The 23660-nt window shown below is 33.6% G+C and overlaps 1 pseudogene; it reads left to right on the forward strand.

Moving 5' to 3' along the window:
* The first annotated feature begins 238 nt into the window (after positions 1–238).
* Positions 239–23275, forward strand: LOC149538148 (amine oxidase [copper-containing] gamma 1-like; annotated as a pseudogene).
* Positions 23276–23660: the final 385 nt, after the last annotated feature.

The raw sequence follows: 23660 nt of genomic DNA on the forward strand, positions 1-23660 counted from the left end.
TTGCAAAGGAAGCATTTGACCTATTATTGACACAAAGTATTTCATCATGGAGGGAATTGAAGGAGTGGTTCCTTGCTATATTTCATGATGTGGACCAAGAAGAAGAGATGTATTATGAATAATATGAAGATCAAAGCTGCAACATGGAAAAGGATCCTCACATGTCTCTACTTGATGCCTTTTTCAATACAAAAAGATATGAAGGCGAGACTTAAGCACATTTGTTTTTTTTTTGAGGATGCTAAATGCTTACCATGAGATTCCATCAAAATTCAAGCCTCCTTACAAGGAATTTCTGAACAGAATTGTCAAGTTGAGAATCTCATCGAAGGACCCTAATGTAAAGCTTCTTCTTCAGTTATGTGATGAAGCTATTAAAGATAAAGAAAAGGATGCCAAAGTAAAACAAGAACATAATGATGTTTCAAATTCAAATGTAGAAGAAATCAAAGAAGAAACTGATCATGATGAGACCGGTAAGGAATTAGATTGTGAAGCAAACAAAAATGATGAAGAGGATTCTCTCATGTGGATGAGATTTTGACCTTGTTAGACATGGAATATCAAAAGTATGTTGAAAAGGGTGGTTAAATTTTTCTCGTACACAAAGAAAATCATATTAATGAGACAATAAATGTATTCTATGAAAGATTCACTGAACAAGAAAATCCATTCATCTTATCAAATCCATATAATTTTCATGAGGAGGAAAGTAGTGAACTAGAAGGATCATACACTTCTCAAAAAGATGATAAATTTGTTGAAGATGTGCATTGTGGTCTAAGTATAGAAACTGATAAATTTGGATGCAATCTCAAAGAATTTTCTAATCCCATATATGATGAATTAGCACAAGATAATGAAGAATATAGCTTTTATAAACTTCAGGATCTTAAGGAAAATGTGAACATTCAAGAAGAGGAAGAAAGTACATCCAAGACAACATATGAATATGAAGAGGTTTTAGATAAAAGTTCCCCTAAAGATATTCTTGAGGTTGCTACTTTCTTGAATTCATTATTTGAAGAAGATATTTTACACAATCAAATATATTAGCATTATAATGAAGATCGCATGCTTGATGATATTTTTGAAGTGGATGAAACTCATGATGTGCAATTAGAAGATGAAATATGTATTAGTTCATCTTATGATTAGAAAACTTACCAACATATGAGAATGATTCTAAAAATTCTCCAGCTTTCATGTATGATCATATTTTTGATAAAAGAGGAGTAATAGTTGCTAAATGTGAATAGTCTTCAAAGCCTTTTCATTATGAGGAACAACATCTAGTGTATGGAGATCAAGCAAGTTGTGCAGAAAAGATTAATCTAGATGTTTGTATGTCTGATCAAGAGTGTGCCTTGAGGGATTTTCTAGATAGTGAACAACATCGCGTACATGTGGATCTCTCAATGTTTAAACAAGAGTCATATGCTAAGGATTGCATTCATGAAGAAAAGCTAGTGAGGATTGCCTATAAGGATGATGCATTTGATATAGGTATGAAGTATGAGCAACAGACTGAGGTAAGTATCCTTAGGGACTTTATGGTAATAATTAGTGACAATATGCTAAGGGAAATTTTTTTAAGTTTTCATTATAATTCATTTAAAGATTTTACTTCTCTGTGTACTGATCAAATCAATAAAGCAAGAGATCAGATGTTTGAATTTAAAGATGATGAAATCTATTTCCTCTCAAAAGTTCCTATTGGTAAGGAAAATGTAAATTCTAATCTTGAACATGAGATGCATATGTCATGTGATGATTGTTTTTTATTTTCTAATGGATTAGATTCTATTAAGGAACAACATGGTGCATCTAATTTAGCAGGGTTCCAAGTGTTACATGATCAGAATTAGGTGTTTGATAGAGGAAAGAATAAATGCTCTCTTCTTTTGGGGGGCTAGGGCCACCCAGTTTCACCTTGTATCATGCTAAGCATGGATTCTTGGTTTACTTCTCCAGAGATAGTTGAAATCTCACTATCCCCATTAGGGGCATACGTCCCTGGCAAGAGCCATTGATGGAGCCTAAAATTTTTGGCAAATTTGGGCCTCCATTTAAGCACCTTATTTGACCTTTTTATCCCACAAATAATATTATATTTACATGTTTCAATGATTTCCCTATGCTAGGTGTATGGTGACCTGAAATTCAAATCAATTTATGGAAGAATGTACATCTAAAAAGTAAGAGGTAACAATAAGGTAGCAATCCTCATGAAAACTTAAGCCATAGATATGTATGCTTGTGGAGTGCAGAAAAGAAGAATTGACACAAAAGTTTGAAGACTAAAAATAAAGATAATATACAAATAGTGTTTGATTAAAGATTGAGATAAGCATAGATCAATCCATCCAAATTAATTTATGATATCAGAATATCCTCTCAAGTTCCAATACTGATAGATATGGAGATTCTGCAGATTATATTAATATTTTAAGATGTATATCCTACAACAAATGGTCAAGAAAATTAAATCACAGAAGAGTAAAAACAACTAAGATACTCAAATATTTATATGCACAGGCCAATGAGACATCTGCATCCTTGTTGAAGTGTCACGATGATTAAAAACAATGATATATGCTACTATTTTGCATAGAACACTCTAAATAGCTTGTGGAAGCTTATATTCATTCATTGTAGACCCTTGGTCTCCTATGTAATTAAAAATGTTTTCTTTCAAAACACACAACAAAGGAAGGAAAAGACATAGCAAAAACAATGTTATCTTTACCGTCTAGGATGATCATGTATACTAGTAAAGAAATGAGTTTGTAGATAGAAAAATCAAGATAGATTTATTCATCTTATATAACACTGAGAACAAGATATGGGTCTCCATGAAGATTTCAAGTCAAAATAATGGCCTTGAGAGTGTGTTAATGTGCATGGAGCAAGCTTGAAATAACTACTCATTATGTGGAACAAGGGACCAATCACGAGTGAAAAGAAGTGCCAAAGACATAGATACTCACATAACACATAGAGAAAAGAAAGAACAAATTCATGAGGCTTTGCATTATGAGTAAAGCTATGCACCCAGCGATCTTAGATGACAAGGAAAAGATGTCGTAGAAGAAGAATTTAAAAAGATACAAACACAAATTGATTTATTTGTTTTGGTTTGATTTCTAATATTTATCATGTTGTGTTTGTTGTAGGCATCTGAATGATGGAAGAAGGATTTGAATAAAGCCAAGGGTGACTCATTCATGGTTGTCAATACTCTCAGGATCTTGAGGGCCTGTACATTTGTCATATTATAAAAAGAGGGTGTCATCCATGTGTGAAGAATTCATAACAATTTTTGGAATAACTTTGAGTTTCTTGACTCTTCGATTAACCATTTGTGTAATCTAATCAAGTTATTATATGCTCTAAAACAATTGGAAAGATTAAATAATCCATGTGGTTATAGTCATTAAGATGGGATTAGGTATATTGAGGAGGTGTGATGGTTGAGGAATGTCTCTCCATCCTTTATAAATATGAGATACAAAATCAAAGTCAGAGAGATACACAATTCATATCCTATGCACACTTTGACATATTAAAATTTTTATTCGTAAACAAATGAGTGATTGAAAAAAGCTAGTGGATTTGAATTATTGGGTAAATTTTATGTGGTTTGGATAAATTTGCAATAGATGGATCATCCACAAGGAGTGTCTCTATGTGCAATTTTTATTTTTAGCACAATCAGTAAGTGTATCTATTTTATTTATTTGTATTAGGCTTTAAAATATTATTAATTTGTATCCTTTATAAATATATATTTTTAATTCTATAAATGTTTTAATGTTCAAACAAGTGGACTAGGTCATTGTTGCATTTTAAACTTGATAAACATAGATATTGTGAAATATTTAATTGTTTTTGTATTTATGTTTAGTTTGTCTTCATATCACAGGAGTTAAAGTGCATCCTAGACTAGTTTAAAATTGTGTTCATATAATTGATCTGTCACGTCTGAATTGTTATAATTATTTATAGTTTAAATACATTGAACTTTATAAAGTTGTACATGTCGACTTATAATATTGACTCTGATTGCCCATTTAATTAAGCACTAGTCTTTATATTACTCTTGATTCATACTTCATATGTTGTCAACTGTTTTATTTCTTTCCATCAAGAAATTAACATATTCATTTGTTGTGTTCATTTTTTATTTAAAACATTATCACATTTATCAAATCATTTACTTTTATTCTTAATTCGTAATTTTCTATAATTCTTGCCATTTGGAAAAATTTCATTGTATTAATGTTCTAACCAATTTGCTTTAAGCATCTTGGATTTAAGGTTATTGTCCAGGATTAGGTACACCCATCTTGGTTTTGTAGAGCCAAAAGTGCAGGGAACTTAGACCACACTGTTTAGTTTCGTCAAGTTGGCCATAACCGGTTGGATATCCCTGCATCGAGTTGGCAAGACTCGTAGGATTCCAATATGCGGTTTTGGGAACCAACACAATTAATCCAAGATAGGATTCAGAGGGAAGGGCACTCTTTGGATTTAGTGATGGGAAAAAATGAGAAATAGTGGAGTATCATGATATTGTTACTATAGAAGAGATTTACTAAAGGTAGAGATCTAGATCTATTTGGCTAGATGAAGGTGACAGAAACACAATTCTTTTTCATTTATCTACTTTAAAACATAGAGCTAAAACTCATATTTCAAGTCTTAGTAAAGGTTGTATGAAGTTAACCGAGGAAAAGGAAATCTCAGAGGAAATGGTCTCCTTTTTCTCTTCTTAGATATCTTTAGATCCTAATATTGACTTGACTCATCAGGCAAAGTTGTTGGAAGTTATTCCTTGTTTGGCTACTGAAGAGAAAAATAGAATGGTGTGTTCTATCCCTAAGGAAGAGGAAATTTATAAGGTTGTTTTCTCATTAGCTGGGGATAAATCACCAGGGCTAGATGGTTTTCCTATGTTGTTTTTTTAGAAGGAATAGAATTTGGTTGGGAAAGATGTGTGTGATATTGTTAAAGAATTTTTTTGGGGCTAAAAGGATGTTGAAGGAAATTAATTCAACTTTCCAATGCCTTATTCCAAAAAAGGTTGGTGTTAATTCTCTGGATCAATTCAGGCCTATCATTCTATGCAATTCTTTTTTTAAAATTATTTCAAAAGTCCTAACTTTGAGGTTGTTGCTTCTACTGATTTCTCTTATTTCTGAGCAACAAAGTGGTTTTGTTCCTGGTAGACAAATCCTTAATTCTATTATATCTGTGCATGAGAATATTTTCTCTTTATCTCTTTCTAATAATCAGGGCTTTATTATGAAAGTTGATATTGCTAAAGCCTATGATAGAGTTGAATGGTCCTTTCTTCATAAGATCTTATTATCTTTTGGTTTTAGTGCCAATTTGTTGAAGCTAATTTTGTAGATGATCTCTACTACTACAATTTTTGTTTTGGTTAATGGATGTTCCTAAGAGTTCTTTAAACCTACTAGGGGGTTGAGACAGGGAGATCCTTTATCTCCTATCATCTTCACTATTATGGTTGATTGCTTGGGAAGATATATTGGGAAGTTGGTTTCTCTAGGAGAAATCAAAGGTTTGCGGCCCTCTTCTCATCCTCTTATTTGTTCCCATAAAAAAATTGTGGGCAATACAATTTTTTTGGGAAAAGTTGAGGTTAGGGAAGCAAGGAATCTCAAAAAGGCCCTTAACCTCTATTCTTCTACATCATGTCAACTGATCAACTGGAATAAGAGTTCTTTGTATTTTATCAATACCCCTATTTCTAGACAGAGTAAGATTGTTAATATTCTTGGTTGCTCCATAGGGTTTTTCCTTGTATTTATCTAGGTCTCCCTCTAGGGCCTAATCCCTCAGATTCTTTTTGGGAAGATCTTATTAAAAAATTCAACAAGAAATTGGTAGGATGGAAAGGTAATTTATTGATTCATGCTGGTAAAATTACACTTCTCAAGGCTTTTCTCGAAAGTATTCCTACGTATCTTTGAGTCTCTTTAGGATTCTAGCTAAATATGTTGATTTTATTGACAAAATCCAAAGGAACTTCCTCTGGTTTGGTTTTGAGGATAAGAAGAGAATGGATTTAATTTCTTGGGATCAATTTTTTAAGCCTAAAATGGATGGTGGTCTAGGGATTAGATCTATTAGGAGTATGAATAAAGCTCTTCTTGCTAAGTAGGGTTGGAGAGTTTATCATGACAATAAAGAGTGGAGTACTATTTGGAAACATAAATACCTATTTGATGCTCCTTCTTTGTATGATTTTCTTTCTTATCCTAATGTTTTATCTCCTTCTGCAATTTGGGAAGCTATGTAGGGACCTAAAAATATTTTAATCAAAGGTTGTTTTTGGAAAGTGGGTAATGGGAAAAACATCAGGTTTTGGGATGATTTATCAATTCTGGATCATCCTCTGATTGAGGATTATGAGGATAAAACTCTTGTTGACAGATGTAAATAGACTTTTGGTATTCTTGTGGAGAATTACTGGATTAATAATGAATGGGTTAATGTTGTTGAAAGTAATAAGAATTTTTATAGTATTTAGTTAATCTTGAATGCCTTTAGCCTTTATCCTCATATTGAAGATAAAATAGTTTCAGATTTTGAATCAAGAGGTTGTTTTAAAGTCTCCTCTATTTTTAGAATTGAGGAAAAGGGATTTAGACCTTTATGGACTAAAGCTTGGATTAAAGGTCTTACTCTTAAAATAAACATTTTTTTCTGGATCTTGCTTCAAAACAAAATTTTAACATTGGACAATTTTCCAAAAAGAGGGGTTTATGTATGGTGCCTCTCCTGTTTGACTTCTGTTAGTCATCCTAATGGATGCAACCTTGTTGATCTTTTGTTGTGATGGATCATGATTGTTACCATGAGTGGTCTCACTAGTACATTTGACATCATTTTTTGACCAAAAATTTTGACCATCAATTAATGAGGTTTTGATTGGTCGGATTGTCGAAGGAAAAATTTCAATTTTTAAAGATCTAAGCCCATGTTGGCCAAAATTTCAACCAACACGGGCTTAACTTTAACATGCAAATTTTTTTTCAATTTCATTGACATTGAGAGCGCGAAGTAGCTGGAGCTATAGAACCTTGGGTCGACCCATGCCAGTGTTGCTTGCTTTCCCACTGCTGGCTCCTCATCTGGAACAATGGACTCCATCTCTCGCATCCAGCTTTGAATCTTGCACTTAAACTGGTATTGACCTCATACATTTTTTTATGTTTTCATACGTTTGGTTGATTATTTCATTTCTTCTAGTGGTTTGATTTGTCTCACACTTAGGCACTTACACTAACTATGACATGCTCTTCTTTCATGAGGTTTATTGAAAACCTAAAGCCTTCCACCAGTAATGCCATTGGTGTAATGTCATTCGACTGAATTACGTTGCACATTTTACTATCATAAAATACCATTTGCATCCCCTACTCTTTTCAATCTCACACCATACTGCCCATTTATAGAGGGCCAGCTGAAGGAGACGCTTCACATTTTGCTTTCAACACACGAACCCCGTGAAGATTGCTCTGAGGATGTCCAATGCTTGTAGAACTGCATTGAACAAAACACCTTTTTTACAAGGCAAAAATGTCCTCCCATTTCCTCTCTCATAGACAATTTTCCTTTGGTGTGTATCCTAGTCATAGGTTGTTGAGTGTTCTACCTTGCCTAAATTTGGTCTTGTTTTTGGGCTTCTTCCTCTTGGATCTAAGACACCTTTGGGGCATATCTTTGAAAGGGTTTTTGAAAGGTTAGCAATTTTTGTGTCAAAAATGTGCTAATCAGTGCACTGTAAAATAAATTTGTTAATTTTCAGAAACACACAAAATTGGAATTCCATTATTCACACCTCTTCCAACTTCTCTTTATTGTATACTAAGTTTGACTCATCTCTTTATCAAAAATTGCTTCACGTTGCACTCTTTACCTGATTGCATTGACTCTTATATCAAATCTTAAAGTGGTCTAGCTGAGTTACAAAATTTTTGTATACAGTCAACATATGTGACCCATTTATAATGGTCATTTTGTGAATTAAATATTAAGTCTTTATTGGTTGATTAGTAGTTTAGAATAGTTGAATAAATCAGTTTAGAGGAACTGCTAGTTCAAATGCTCATTGTGTAATAATTAATCAAGCATAACAAGTCATACTTGGCATATCCAATTCATGCCTTGTTCTATTTACCATGATAACCAACATTTCTATTGTTTTGCAAGCTGGAATAACATCTATAGTGCACCATAGAAAATAGATTACTCTAGCTCTGTCTGATATTTTCTTTTGAATATTCTTGAATGTCTATTGCTATTTAATGAGTTTCATAGGCTTTTTTAAATTCTATTTATCATATGTTTCTGCAGTTATGATTATTTGAACTTAATTTGGTAAGGATAGGGCCTGTTTCAGTACAATTGGTATCAGAGCAGATATTTCTTTTGATTTTTTTCATTCTTTGTTGAATTTTTTTTTTTTTTTGGAGGGTTTAGACTTGTGAGGCAACCTAGTGAGACACGAAGCCTACGTTCTCTGTTGAATTATAAAGCACTGTCCATCCTTAAATTTGATGGTAATGAGTGCAACTATTGGTGCATCAAATTGATATCAATTTTTTATAGGAAAATATTTGTGAGGGATTGTTGAATCAAGATATGTAGAGGTAGCTAATTACGATGCCTTCACAACCAATGATAAGATAGCAAGAGGAGGCTAAGAAGGAGAATGTTCAAGCCTTGTTTTACACTCAAATAGCTCTTATCAAGAGCTTATTTCTAAATGTGTAGATGCAAGATTCGTACAATTTTCCTCTAAATCCTTTTGTTCTTGCCACCTGTCATATCACATTTGTTGTAGGAATATTTTTAGGTTATTATGGCCTCAGCCTTCTCTGGCCTGGCAGTTGATGTTGGTGTTGGAGATACTATTGTTGGTGAGAATGGCTCCGTTGAACAAATTTTTGCGCATATTCATTCCCAAGATGTTCCACAATCCCTCTCTTGATATTGTCCTCAATGCTAAAGATTTTGATAATGTTTGTGCTTGGCTTGAGAAACAAACATTGATACACTAGTACATTTGAGGTCATTTTTTGACCAAAAATTTTGACCATCAATTAATAAAGTTTTGATTGGTCAGATTGTAGAAGGAAAAATTTCTTGTATTTAAAAATCTAAGCTCGTGTTGGCCGAAATTTCGACCAACACGGGCTTAACTTTAACATGCAAAATTATTTTTAATTTCATTGATGTTGAGCGTGCGAAGTAGCTGGAGCTATAGAACCTTGGGTTGACCCATGCCAGTGTTGCTTGCTTTCTCGCTGCTGGCTCCTCATTTGGAACACTGGACTCCATCTCTTGCATCTGGCTCTGAATCTAACACTTTTTGCACTTAAACTGGTATTTACCTCATACATTTTTTATGTTTTCATATGTTTGGTTGATTATTTCATTTCTTCCAGTGGTTTGAGTTGTCTCACACTTAGGCGCTTACACTAAATATGGCATGCTCTTCTTTCGTGAGGTTTATTGAAAACCTAAAGCCTTCCACCGATAATGCCATTGGTGTAATGTCATTAGATTGAATTACGCTGCACATTTTACTATCACAAAATGCCATTTGCGTCCCCTACTCTTGTCAATCTCAAACCATACTGCCCATTTATAGAGGGCCAGTTGAAGGAGATGCTTTACATTTTGCTTTCAACACATGAACCCCCTGAAGATTGCTCCACAGATGTCCAATGCTTGTAGAACTACATTGAATAGAACACCTTTTTTACAAGGCAAAAATGTCCTCCCATTTCCTCACTCATAGAAAATTTTCCTTTGGTGTGTATCCTAGTCATAGGTTGTTGAGTATTCTACCTTGCCTAAATTTGGTCTTGTTTTTGGGTTTCTTCCTCTTGGATCTAAGACACCTTTGGGGCATATCTTTGAAAGGGTTTTTGAAAGGTTAGCGATTTTTGTGTCAGAAATGTGTAGAAGGAGTTTCCCTTGGATCTTATCTTTTGATGCCCTAATTTGGCCTTTCATGATCCTTGCCTTGGTGTTTGAAGTACTCCCCCCCCTAAGTGCATTGTCCAAAATTGTAGTTGAAAAGAGGGTTTCCCTTGAAACCCTCTTTAACATTGGCCCAATAATAGCTCACACATTAGAAGTACGCTTGTTAGTTTTGGTTTGACACCCTTTATTCAAAACTAGACATTAGATCATTAGGTTCTAGGATCTCATTCTACCACTAACTCTTTTTCTCATAGTTGGTATTAAAGAAATGATTTTTGCATACCCAAGCCCTTGTTATAATGTTCATCAAGTGATTATCTTTTGGGGGAATATTTTCCTCTTTAATCCTACTCCAACATCAATTACCTAAGAACATATTATGGATTTCAATATCAAAGCTTCAAGTTTCTTTAATCCTCGTTAAGTAACTTGTGAATGAGTAATTAGAAACTTCGAGGCTTGGACACAAGTAATAATTCAATTTGGGTTTTACTAAGATTGTGTTGGCTTTGTATTCTAATAAAATATTATCTTGTAGGAAAAGATAGAGTCGAGAGCATAGCTTCCTCATCATCCACACTAGTGGAAACCTAACACAAGTATCATCAAACCCATGGGAAAGAAGAGAAAATTTGATCAAAGAGTTTGAAAAGGTAGTGCTAACAATGAAATATATGAAGGATGATGTGCTCCAAGTGTTGAAGATAGAGAACTTGGTTTGGTTTCTAATGGACATAGACATCAAAGAATGCAACTTAAGAGGAAATCAAGGAAGATGTACACAAAGGAAATGTTTCTCAATAGGAATACTATACCAACCTTCTTAGTCTAGGATAGTTTAGAAATGCTTCTTTCCTACATCCATTCACTATCTAAAAATTAGCAACACCTTGGACAATAATTACTCACCAACTACATGATTTTGTTCCCTACCTGACAATACTATCATTGTTGCCTTTGATTCTATCAACACAACCATAGTCTTATGGACTCCTAGAAAAAAGTACATGACTTTGAACAATAAGGTCTTTACCCTTAGCGAGTATCAATCCATGGAGCATGAATGCAAGTGATAAGTGAACACATAGTGGATAATCCTCCTCACCTACTATCTCTAGGAAAAAAGTCATATTACCCATCCAAGGGATCATCATTATTTTATGTCGCATATTTATGGAATTAAATGTGAAAGAATATTCCCCAAGGATGTATTATCTAATCTCAACATTATTGAATCTACTACCTTTTTTTATTAGGCACAAATGATCTTTGAAAATATTGGTTGACAACTAAAAGAGTTGTAGCAGACTCACAAATTTTATATGACATCTTAAGTAGTTTGGATGATAGATTTGTGTTGACAATATGAAGCGTTGGAGACTAAAGACCACATAAGGGCTCCATTTTGAAATATGTTTTGAAATATTTTGCAAGGCTAATGGTACATTCCTATACAACACAATAATATGCCTACAAGGGGACCCCATATTTTAATTGTCCAAGAACAAGAAAACCTTTATCAAGCCATGGGGGATGTGGTTCATAAAGAGTTGGTGACACACCTATATCCATGTGTATGGGTTCTAATGGCATCCCTATCTAATACCTCAATGTTATAGTGATCAAATCATCATGCTCGAGTTCTACAAGTAAATCCTAGATGTACATAATGTATTTTCCATAGAAAAGGTAAAAGTTGTGGGGTTCTCATTATCATGTAGATGATACAAGTGCACTTTGGCAACTGCTAAAGATGCAAGTGCCAAATTGGAAATCCTTAAACTGAGAAAGTTCTACTTGTTGAGGCCCAATTTTGACACCAAGAGGTAAGTTAAACAAGACATTTACCACTAGCTATGCTGGTCACCTCCCTTGCCTTGAGGATTTATAAGCAGATTGTCAAGATGACTTTGACGCATTCTTATGGAGGCATTGCCAAATTAGAACAGAAAATATGAAGTTGTTTAGGTTGAGGACTTTCTCAAAGAAATACATCGACAACACACTAATCTTGGATTCACACTTCAATAAAAGAAAATGGGAAGTATTCTTCTAGAGCCTTTTGATTGGAACACCCCAAATGTTTATGACATTAAAGTGATCAACGAGCCAATGATTGATGATAGCTTATAATACTCAACTAGTGGCAACACCATTCAACATGTCAACAGATTTAAACTTTGGCAACTATTTCTGATTTCTTATTTCTCCTTATTTTACAACGTGGTGATCTGCACATATAGCAAGATATATAATTAGCAGCTTTAGCACTAACTTGAAACAATGGTTTCCTTTGACTGAGCAACTTTTAGATTGCTTGATGGCTGCCTCCTTTCAACACCATCCTTAACAGAGTATCCATAGCTGTAAGAAATTTTAGACAAAGTGACATCTACCAATATCACCAAAACCATCGGCTCTGATACCATGCTGGAAAACAAGGCACAAAGGAGAAACTCTTTAAAAGAGCTCTAAGATTGCATTACTAATTCATCCAATATATAGAAATACATAATAAATGTGAAGTGTACTGTTGGTCAAAGTTTGATGCAACATTCATGGTGGATGGTAAAGTGAATGGTTGTGTAGTTGACTAAATTGGGTGTTGAGCAACTAGTTATTGAGCATTTTGTCAGTATCAGATGATTAATTTACAGTGTCTAACATGGAGGATATGATAGTTGGAATGACCCAAATACTCAAAATTCTTATTGTGCTTCATAGTATTCAAGCACTAGTATTGTTTTGTTTTACCTTGTTTGCATGTCACCTTCTAGTATTGAAAACTAGGAGCTGCAAGGTGGCTAGTTTTATCGTGTTGACAACATTTTCAATAGTGTGGAAGATACACGGTTCAGTATTGCAGGAAAGTTCTATATTGTTTGAATGGTGGATATGATTTAATTTCTTACCAAATCATCAAAGGTCAAAGTGTAAAGTTTATATAGAGGTAGAGGAGTCATGACATTGCCAGAAGAGACGTCGGTCAAAGAAGTAAGAAATTCAGGTAATTACTGTTTATTAGTTCCTGAGAACTATTGCCAAGGCTATATTGCCAGAAGTATGGGTTTGTTGAGTCTACAAATAATGGAGGAGGCTCATCAAACCATTGGTACAGAGTATCTAGCATAGATGGTAAGGAGACAAGCATAGAAACCATCTTTGAAGATCGATTTAACAATCTAATAAAGTCATCAATTAATCGTCCAAATCAGTGTTGATATTATCATCAGCTACAGCATAGTAAAACATTGTCCATTCAATAGGAATTTAAGGAAGAATACTATAGAGATATCAATACCATACATTCTATAGGGGCCAAAGAATACAAAATTACAGTCATGGGGCATTTATTTACATTAAATATTAATATTAGTATAGAGAGTTGAGTATTATGAACTCAGAGCATTATTTATAGATAACAAATAGTTACAAGAAGAATCACTATATCATTCTTTAACAAAGAAAACCTATACTTGAAAAAAAAAGAGGTAATAATAACTACTCACAGTGGAAACACCAATTGTGGATTACCTATATTTTAGAAAAAGTGATTTAATCAAACAAGGTGATTTAAAGAGGATAAATATAAGGATATTAATTATATCGAGAGAAGCATATAGAGAAGTGAATCCAAAATAGCATATAACTGGGATAGGGAACATTACAGGATTATATCTACCATGTACACTTGCAAACCATATGTTGAATATAGAATTATAATGTCAAGTCAAGGAAGTGAACGTAAGGAGTTTAAGACCATATTGTATCTTACAATTGAGAAATCTGTCAATGTCATCTTGTATACTCAATATCAAGAATCAAATTTCATAGCAAGAATAGTGAAGTCTTTGAACAATAACATTGTTGGTTAATAATTAAAGTTAAAGGTTGAGTTATACAAATACTTAAAAGATATTATTTTGTAAGTGAAGTCATTGACTAGAAAGGAGTATTTTATAATTAATCTGAAGGAGTATTTTATTGCAATTCCACCTCATCCGCATAGTATAAAGATTAAAATTCAAAGGTAAAGGATTACTCACAATAAAAAGCTATATAGTAGTCCTACCCAAATCTATTGGAGAACACCAATAAAAAAGGTGAGGTCACATGCATATGGTGAAACCATCATGAGTAGTACATAGAACAAGGTTATGAGTGTAAGTCCAACTCTACCAACCCATGGAAACAAAGTCCTAATCAAAATCCTTCTTGAACGAGTAATCCATGATAACGTTTATATTTTAAAATATGACTCCAAGGAGGCAAGGCCCCATCATGTCAGGTTTAAGATATCCTTATCTATAAAGTTTAAATATCATAATCACCAATATTGGCAACACCCTGCTCTTACCTTATGAGGTTTTGGGTAGTCTTGGGAACAAGATTGATTGTCCTCCAACAATTCAATCTGATAGACAATAGACCAACAACAACCATAGAATCTACCAGTGAATTCCCCTTCTTATAGGCATGTTTTACTTTCTTTGTATCGAAATTATAAAGAAGGTTAAGGATGTCATTGAGGATAGTATTCACATTTCACCCTACCCTAGAACAACCTTTAACCACATCAATAATGATTTTAGAGTCCTCATTTTCCAATTTTGTGCATCCCAACTCAAGGGAAAATTTCAACCCTCACAAGAGGGCCATACCCTCCACTTTATTGATAGTATGGTCCCTGAAAGGACCGACATACACATCTAGAAGGCAACTCCTGCCATTGTAGATTAATCCTCCCACAACATCTTTACCACTACTCACCTCACCTTCAAAGTTAAGTTTGTCCCACAAGAGGTTCATGGGATCCATTTAGTTGCCTTTCTAGTGAGGATTTTATTTCTTCAAGCTATGGTGGATGTTATTTCTGGTAATGGTTGGTTCAATCCAACTCTTGCAGCAATGGAATTGAGCCAAATGGAATTGAAATTAGCTCATTTTTGGTTGTGTGCTTTTGGAATGTTTCAATTTTATGGTCAATCAATCTTTTGGGAACCCTATAAGCTATAGGTGATATAGCCTGTTCCTTTTGGAAAATGGCCAACAAGTCTAATAGAAGCTTATCATTGTCATTTAATATTAAGGACATAATGATTTGCATACAAACTCTCACCTTGCTTGAACGATGCTTTTTAATTTTTTTCAAGAAGCATTGAAACATTTTAAGAAAACTTTTTTCACTCTTGAGTTTCAACATAATGATAAAGGATCTAGTTCTTGCCATAGTTTCTAAAATCTTAGCCTTCTCACCAAAAGTTAGGGCTTCAGTATCATGTGACCCATAAGGGCATTGCACTTTCACTTGTAGAGCCTTAGTATGTCATCAATATAGGGGGATACATGAGCTTTTATTCTTACAATCTCATTGTAACAAGAAGCAACTGCAAGTCTTACTTCACACTAGTGTTCCAAAAACTTGTACAGAACCTAAGAGAGAGCATTGAGGGCCGCTAAGCCTAATTCAGAAGCTTCCAGTCTGATTGGCCCACTTTGGAAAACACCATCAGGAAATTTCAAACTCCAATTATAGTTCCATTACATAGACTTAATTTCCTATTTCTTTTACTTTTTGCAAGTCTCCTAGTTGTTCACCATTGAATGTATCATTGAATGCTTTGAGTAAAAAATCACTTTTGTGAGCTGCCATTGTCTTCATTTTTTTTGCTAAATTGAAAGATGCTACCCTTGTTCTCCTAAATTTTAACAAACCCTTTTCACTCCATCAACAACTAGGACATTTTCTTGAACAATTGGCAGTGCTTTTTTAAAGAAGACTTCATAATCAGCTAATACCTAATTTTAGTAAGAAGTATTGAAACATATGAAAAATCATTTTTTTTCACAATCAACTTGGAACCTTCCTTAGTATGTCATCATTATAGGGGAGCTACGGGAGCTATTATTCTTATGATCTCGTTGTAACAAGAAGCAATTGCAAGTCTTACTTCTTCACATAGATGTTCCAAATACCTGTACCAAACCAAAGCATGAATGTTACAAAAGCCTGTACCAAACCAAAGAAATCAATGAGGGCTACAAGGCTCAATTTAGAAGCTTGCAATCTAGTTGGTCCACTTTGGACAAATATGAATCCAATTCTTCCGTGTTGCAGAGAAAACCATTGGGAAATTTCATGGACTCCAGATGTAGTACCCATATATAGAGTAAGTTTTTCTATTCCTTTTTCATTTTGCAAGTCCCTTAGCTGTTCAACATTGAATGTACCATTGAATGCTTCGGAGAACAGTTCACTTTTCTGATCTGCCATTGCCCTCATTTTATTTTTTCCAAACTGAAAGATGCTAACCCTTTTCTATTCAAAATTCTAACAAACTTTTGTGAATACATTAACAACTATGCCATTTCTGTGAACAATATATTTTTTGTGCTCACAATCAATTAATTATTGGCAATTAGAAAAGAATATGGCTTCTTGCATCCTGATCGTATATCATTGGGGGTATCATTACGGTCTCATGACACTTGGGCCTTGGTAAAAACAATGAATCTTTTTGAATTCAATGATTAAATTGGACATTTAGATTGTGATTGCATAAATCAGATTTAAAAGTGGGTTTTCTGTTACAACTTTCGTCTTGCAGGTGTTTTTGTTAATGTATTCAGAATTTAGGTGATTTAGTGAAGCCATACAATCAAAGTTGTAGACAATCTCATAGTTTTTATTTTAATTGATGTTTATTTAAGGTTGTTGTTGTTGATCAGGTTTACATCAGATTTTTAATGATTTTCATTTGCCCTTGTGCCTATTACATTGATGTAATTTCAGTTATGCTTTGCTATCATCATTCAAGTGGTTTGGTTTGAGGAAAAAACTTCATTCTTTTCAAAGTTTTGATGTTTGAAGAATTTCTGAATTGCATTATATGTGCAAGTGCCTTTGTTGATTTATATCAGTTTAATATATCGAGAGGTCACTTCTATTTGCATCATCGAATTTATAGATTCATTTATTTCTTTAAATGTCATCATATAAACATCTCTAGATGGCTTTGAACTAACATTTTCAATTAGCATGCACTCCAATGCTTTCTGAACAGTTGGTTTCTGTTCATTATTGAGGGACTTTGACTTTTCCATATGGGCTTGCCAAGGCTTTTTCCATTGGACCCCATGAGAGAGTAGTCAATCCCCACAAGGTTTGCTGCCCCTAGGTCCCTAATTTGACATTGTAGAAAAAAAAATTATGGAAAAACCATGTCAACCAATCATATGGAATATGATGGACCCACAATATTTTTAACACTTGATTTTATGGTTATCCCAAGTGAATAATTTGTTTCTCCAAGAAATTTAGTTTTTCTAAAGGAAGAATTCACCATGATAAGAAATGCACTTACTTACTATTTTCCAAGATTTGCAAGAATTTTGTACAAATTTGTATTGAAATATGAAAATATTCATCAAAAAATAATTTGTTTTAAAAAATAAAATAAAATATTCACCAAGAAAATTAATGCAATTTGCAAAGATTTGCAAGCTTTTATAAAAGAAAGTTGGGGACCTCTTTTTGAAGTTGTCACAAATCTCTAGTTAGTTTGATAATTTACATTTGGAGAGTTCGAATCTCCAAAGTTCATACATGAACTTAAAAATTGTCACCAAAAAGATCATATACATACTTCTTCATGCTCAATATAACCCGTCTACCTCACATCGTAAAGTTTAAAAGCAATTGCATGTGAAATCCTAGAGAAAATTGTCTTGTCAATTTTATAAACATAAGTTGCTTTTTCATTTTTGAAATGGTGCAACATATGAAAGTATGGAGTAAGGGATGAATGACATAGAAAAGGAGACATCTTTCTGTACTTATAGTTAATCTTGACCTCTTGGGATGCATCTGGATGGAAAATGCTGAGACGATGAATAAATTCTCCAAATTCAATGACTCCGTTGCAATTTTTATCAAATAGATTAAAGATCTATTCAGTAATGCCATAAACACTCCTCAAATGAGCACTAGCCATGAAGCAATTGAAGCAGCAACCAAAATTGTTACAGTATAATTTTGTCAAATAAAATAATATTGTCAGCTGACTGCAACTACATATGCATAGAATAATACATGGGATAAATAATAGCCATATTCTAGTATTTAACACATCATCTATTCTTAGTTAAACTCAGATCTCATAGAGCTGAATCGATAAACAAAACACAGCATGAATTTCCTCAAACTATTATGAATGTCAAATCATTTCAGAGGTGCAATGGACATATGCAATTAGTCATTACTGTCTAATATCAGACTGTAGATATAGACAACCTATGCTCAAATAGAGCTACACTAAGGAGCACCATAATAACTTAAGAATAGACGTCAAGCCTCAGATGCCACAATTATTGAGAGAAGGGATTGGTTAACAAAAGAGAAGAGAATTGGTAATGTAAAAATATTGAATGGGGTCATATCTATGCATCACACTTTATTGTTCTAAATCAGTGGACAAAAAGTATCCACCTAAAATTTTCAAAATTGGTAGATATTGAAGAGTCCCAACTATATAAATCTAAAATGATCTCTAGTGTTATTCCTTAAGTTCATAAGAAAGTGCTTGATCATGTCAAAATCAACAAACAATAAAGGGTACTTGTAATGATCTTTTCTGGAATTGACACAATATTTTAGATTTTCTGCCTAGAGGAATTTCAACAAATAGTTGATGTGCAACCCAAATATCAATTACTGTTGCCACTGTAACCTTACTGTGCTGACTACTAACAAACTTTCAAGAAATACTCGGATCTCAATGTCAAGGAAAATAACTGAACACCACTGTAATATTCTCCACTTGAATAAATTAGATATTGAGTACTTCGACTGGTGGAGATTTTATCAAATAGTTGTCTTGCAAACAAACAGCTTAAGCATAGCCACTAAGGTCATGCCACTGCAACACTCTCCTTATACTTCATTACAAAAATGGTTTCATTAATCAAGCATTTTAACAAACAGATGATATGCACCCGACTTCTGTAAGTTAAAGGCAATATTGTAGTACAGATTTAACTAGAGTTTCACAGCATAGAATGACCGCTCAACAATGGATTTCAGTTATATTGAAACTCACTTTACTGATGCAAATGAATACAACGATTGCAATACAAACAAGCTAAGAAATACTATCAAACATTACATATATACTAGCCAAGGAATGACTACACTTTAGGAGACTAAAAGTACAGACGTGCCTGTTGTATGCTTCTTTAAGTGTGTTCATGGACATTTAATTTTGATCACTAAGTTTTCTATCATATCTCACTATTTTTTCAAAAGTACCTGAATTGTGCCTTCTAAAATCTCCCAAAACATGGAGCGGATGTCATTGTATGTTGGGCACTCCATGATAAATGCCACTCTATCTCTATTGCTCCTATGTTGCAAAATATTGTCTCCTTTCATTCTTCCCCAGGTACCTACCTGTTTCACTCCTCAAATGATGAGAACTTGTCCTAAGCTGCATTATGGGCACTTTAGCTCTCCATTCAATATTTGCTCCTTAATATTTGCTTTCTATTTGTGATCTTCAAGGGTTTGAATTCTTTGATATAATTGTCTTTTTTGTGCCCTTTTTTTTTTACCATACAAGACTTCTGAATTTTCCTTCACAGACTTCTTTATTCTATCATTATTATTGGGATTTTTTTTGCACATCAACTTTCCATTTTTTGTTCTTTTGGCATTTTGCTTCATTCACAATCTCTTCCTCCTTTCATGTCTCTCCTCTATGAAATGTAGGCCAACGATTGTTTTCATAAATTCATTTTTCTTAACATCATAAACCTCTTTTGGGAGGTGATGATGGATAGGGGTACAAGAGGAGGGCTCAAGATATATGTAACTCTCCCTTATAGATATACATCTATAGCCTGCCCAAATTTTAATATAATTAGATGGATTTGTGGGTTCAATTAAGAAATTAGATGTTGCATAATTTGTTGGCCTGCCTAGATTTGATTGTTTTGTCAAGGTCATCACCACCAATATGTAGAGGCGCTGAATCTTCAGGTTGTTGTATGACTGTTCATGGGGAATACCAATTGATGTTGCTATCTAAAGTCAATGAATTAAAGTTATAATTTAGACTATCAAAGCATCACTATCCCATACCCTTTTGGCTAGACTATCATACCACTAGAATGACCCCTTTGTTCTATTTATGTTATACCTAATAGCAATGGGTTGTTCTAAATTGCTGATGTTTGTAAGTGTTCAAACTTGTAATGAATTTTAATGATGTAGTTTGTGTTATTTGCAATGAGTGAAATTAGTTGTGATTAAATTAGTAATATATTTAAAATCGAGAGATGTTTGACACATTTTTTGATGTCTATGTGTAACTGATAATGCAATTTATGATCTATTTTGTTGTTATTGTTAATGTTGACTTCTAGTGGAAGTGTTTGATTTTAATTCATAAAAGCTCATAAAAGTATAATCGTAGATGTCTAGCTGATGTAGGAAATGATTCAGGTTCAATGTTTATAACAATTTGGGAAACTCTTTTTTGGATTGTTTTAAAAAATTGTATCCTATTATTCTAATAATATGCAATGCTTGCAGGAATTTCATCCATGGTAGTGATGTAGTGGAAAGTGCAAAGAAAGAAATTGCCCTATGGTTTCTAGAGGGTGTGTCTGATTGACAGAGCAGTCTGCATCCTTGGGTTTATGAGTCTTGAGATTTGTGATCCGTTTTAATGTTTATATTTGAGAAGTTTTTAGGATGTTATTGAGGTACTTATTTCATCTCATATCCCAAGAGTAAAATGCTCTTAGTATTTTTGTTGGAGTCTACTTATTCTGTTATGGTATTTATGAAGTACATGGTTCTAAATTTTTTTGTTAGGGACTTATCTATTGATACTTGAAGTTGTATGTTCACAAGTATATCATCAATTATAATACATGGTTTTAGCAATAATAGATTAATGAATGGTGGTATGGCATATGGTGTTGGTGTTTATCTTGCTCATGAAGATTGCTCCTACCTGAGGTATGAAAGATTATGTTCAAAGATGATGTCTTGGTGGGGATTTTTTTAAATGTTTGAATTCCAAAATATTCTTTCCTTTAATACGCATATTCTTTATTTAAGAAGGAATGTTTGACTTACTATTATTGCTTATTCTTTATAGAATTCTATTTTTAGACTTGGACATTAATGAGGAATAGTATGCTGTGTTGTGCCAAGTTATTTTGGGGAATGTTGAGGAAGTTACTCTTGGTTCTCTTCAATTTCATCTGAGTTGTGTAAAGTTTGATTCCGACATTAACGATATCGTCATTCCAAAGCATTACATTATTTGGAGCACTAACATGAATACACACATTCTTCCATAATATGTTGTCAGTTTTAAGCCTCCTCACCAATCTCAAGGGGAATAAAAGCTCCATATTCCTCATTTTCAAGAGGTTCCTTCTCATTTTGAAAGTTAAATACAAAGGAGAAATTCCTTTGATTCTTGTTGCTATTTTTGATCTAGTGAAACTGGTTCAATGCCTCAGAATCAATGAAATTTCCTTGTTCTCATCTCCTCACTCTCTTTGTGTTGTTTAATTATTTTTACCTTCACATATGAATGAGTTGATTGCTATTCTATATATGTATGTTGTCTATAAACTATTTGCAGGAAATTCCTGTGGTTTCCTCTTTCTCTTGGTATTTGTAGATTCTTTACATAATTGGTGTTATCCATGAATATTTCTTGACATTCTACTTGGACATGGATATTGATGGTAGAGACAACTCCTTTGTTAAGGTGAAGATGGTGAAGCATAGGGTAAAGGATGGATCAACTCCAAGAAAAAGTTTCTAGACAACAGAGATACACATTGCCAAAACAAAGAAGGATGCTCAAATTAAGCTGAACCTCTATCATCCATCCAAGTTTCATATGATCAATCCATTGAGGAAGACAAAGATAGGAAATCTAGTAGGATACAAAATTGTCCTTGGGGGCACAACCGCAAGTTTGCTTGATCACAATGATCCTCCTCAACTCCGAGGTTCCTTCATTAACAACCAGGTCTGTACCAAACTTTGAATTTCATTTTTCTTTTAAATGTTGGTGAACTTTTTCAATAATCAGTGATGCTAGCATGGCACCCTTCCCTTACATGAAAGTTTTTTGACCTAAGCTATGAATCATTGAGGTCACAAACAAGGGACCTCATCCCCAATTATCAATACCGATGCTCAAACCTATGAGCACATTAGAGCATTGAAGGTGACTAATGATGTTGGCATGACACTCTTCCAATGCATGAAACATGAAATGTTTTTGAACTAGATCTATAAATTAGTGAGGCCACAAACAATGAACCTCATTCCCAATTATCAATATTGATGCTCGAACCTACTAGCACATTAGATTGTTAAAGGTACAAAACTACGATCACAATGAGCCAACAGGAGTTTGAGCATTTATGGTCACAACAATATCACCATCATAAAACCAAAACACTATGGGATGAACCCAATCAGACTTTGAATTTCATCTCTTATATTTGTTTTTGAAATTAATGTTGGTATATGTGGCCAAAACCAAATTGTGCACTATAGTTGGCCATGCCTATTTTTGTCCATTGTTTCTGTTGAAGTTTATTTAGAATCAAAACTAAACATTAAGTCTGAATCTACCTTGCTTGATGGAACTAAACACTTTTTCATGTATTAGATATGGATAACTCCATACAACTGTAGTGAGGAGTGGGCCGGTGGGCTGTATTCTTATCAAAGCCAAGGTGATGATACTCTAGTTGCATGGTTTGATAGGTAAGTTTGACTACCATGGAATTCATACATTTATAGCGAGTTTTTCATGGACACAAATAGATTAACGTATTTCTATAGATTGAATTGCATTGAATTAGTTTCTATAAGTTGAACTTACTCAAATCTCAAATGTAAGAATCACTTTCCCCAAATTTCTATAAAGTTTTAATAACCAAACTTATCAGACTCAATTTATAAAAGGAACCCAATCTTTGTATGAAGCTCTTTATGATTTTGTGTTTTAGGGATCACCCAATTGAGAAAAAGGACATTGTACTCTGGTACACAATGGGCTTCCATCATCTTCCTTGCCAAGAGGACTACCCAATCATGTCAATAGTCTCTTCTGCTTTTGAACTGAAGCCAACAAACTTCTTTGAAAGAAATCCTATTATGAGGACTGCACCCATGTCTGACAAGGACCTTCCAACATGTTCAATGTGAGCTCCATGAACATTTTCACCTTTTCATCATGCACTGAAAGAAGTATAGGAGCCAAATTTAAGGTCATGTCTGTTAAATCCACAACTTTATCGTATGATAAAAAATGACCATTTTTATATTGTGGATAAAAATGTTATACAAATGGTTGAAGGTATTGTTTTAATGACAAAGTCCATGACATAAGCACTTAAATGGACCTTCCAAAATGTGTAATGTCAGCCTCATGAACATTTTCACCTTTCCACCTGCTTTGAAAGTTGTAGAGTAGTCAAATTTTAATTCAAGTCTGTTAATGTATACTTAGTTAAATCCAAAAATTCATCTTATAGTGAAAAAAAATAAAATTCTCAAATTCTCAATCAAGGTGGTATAGGAATTATAAAGA

This window comes from Cupressus sempervirens, chromosome 9 (genome assembly GCF_028749045.1).
Source record: "Cupressus sempervirens isolate cs-2001-9-10 chromosome 9, ASM2874904v1, whole genome shotgun sequence".
NCBI lineage: Eukaryota > Viridiplantae > Streptophyta > Pinopsida > Cupressales > Cupressaceae > Cupressus > Cupressus sempervirens.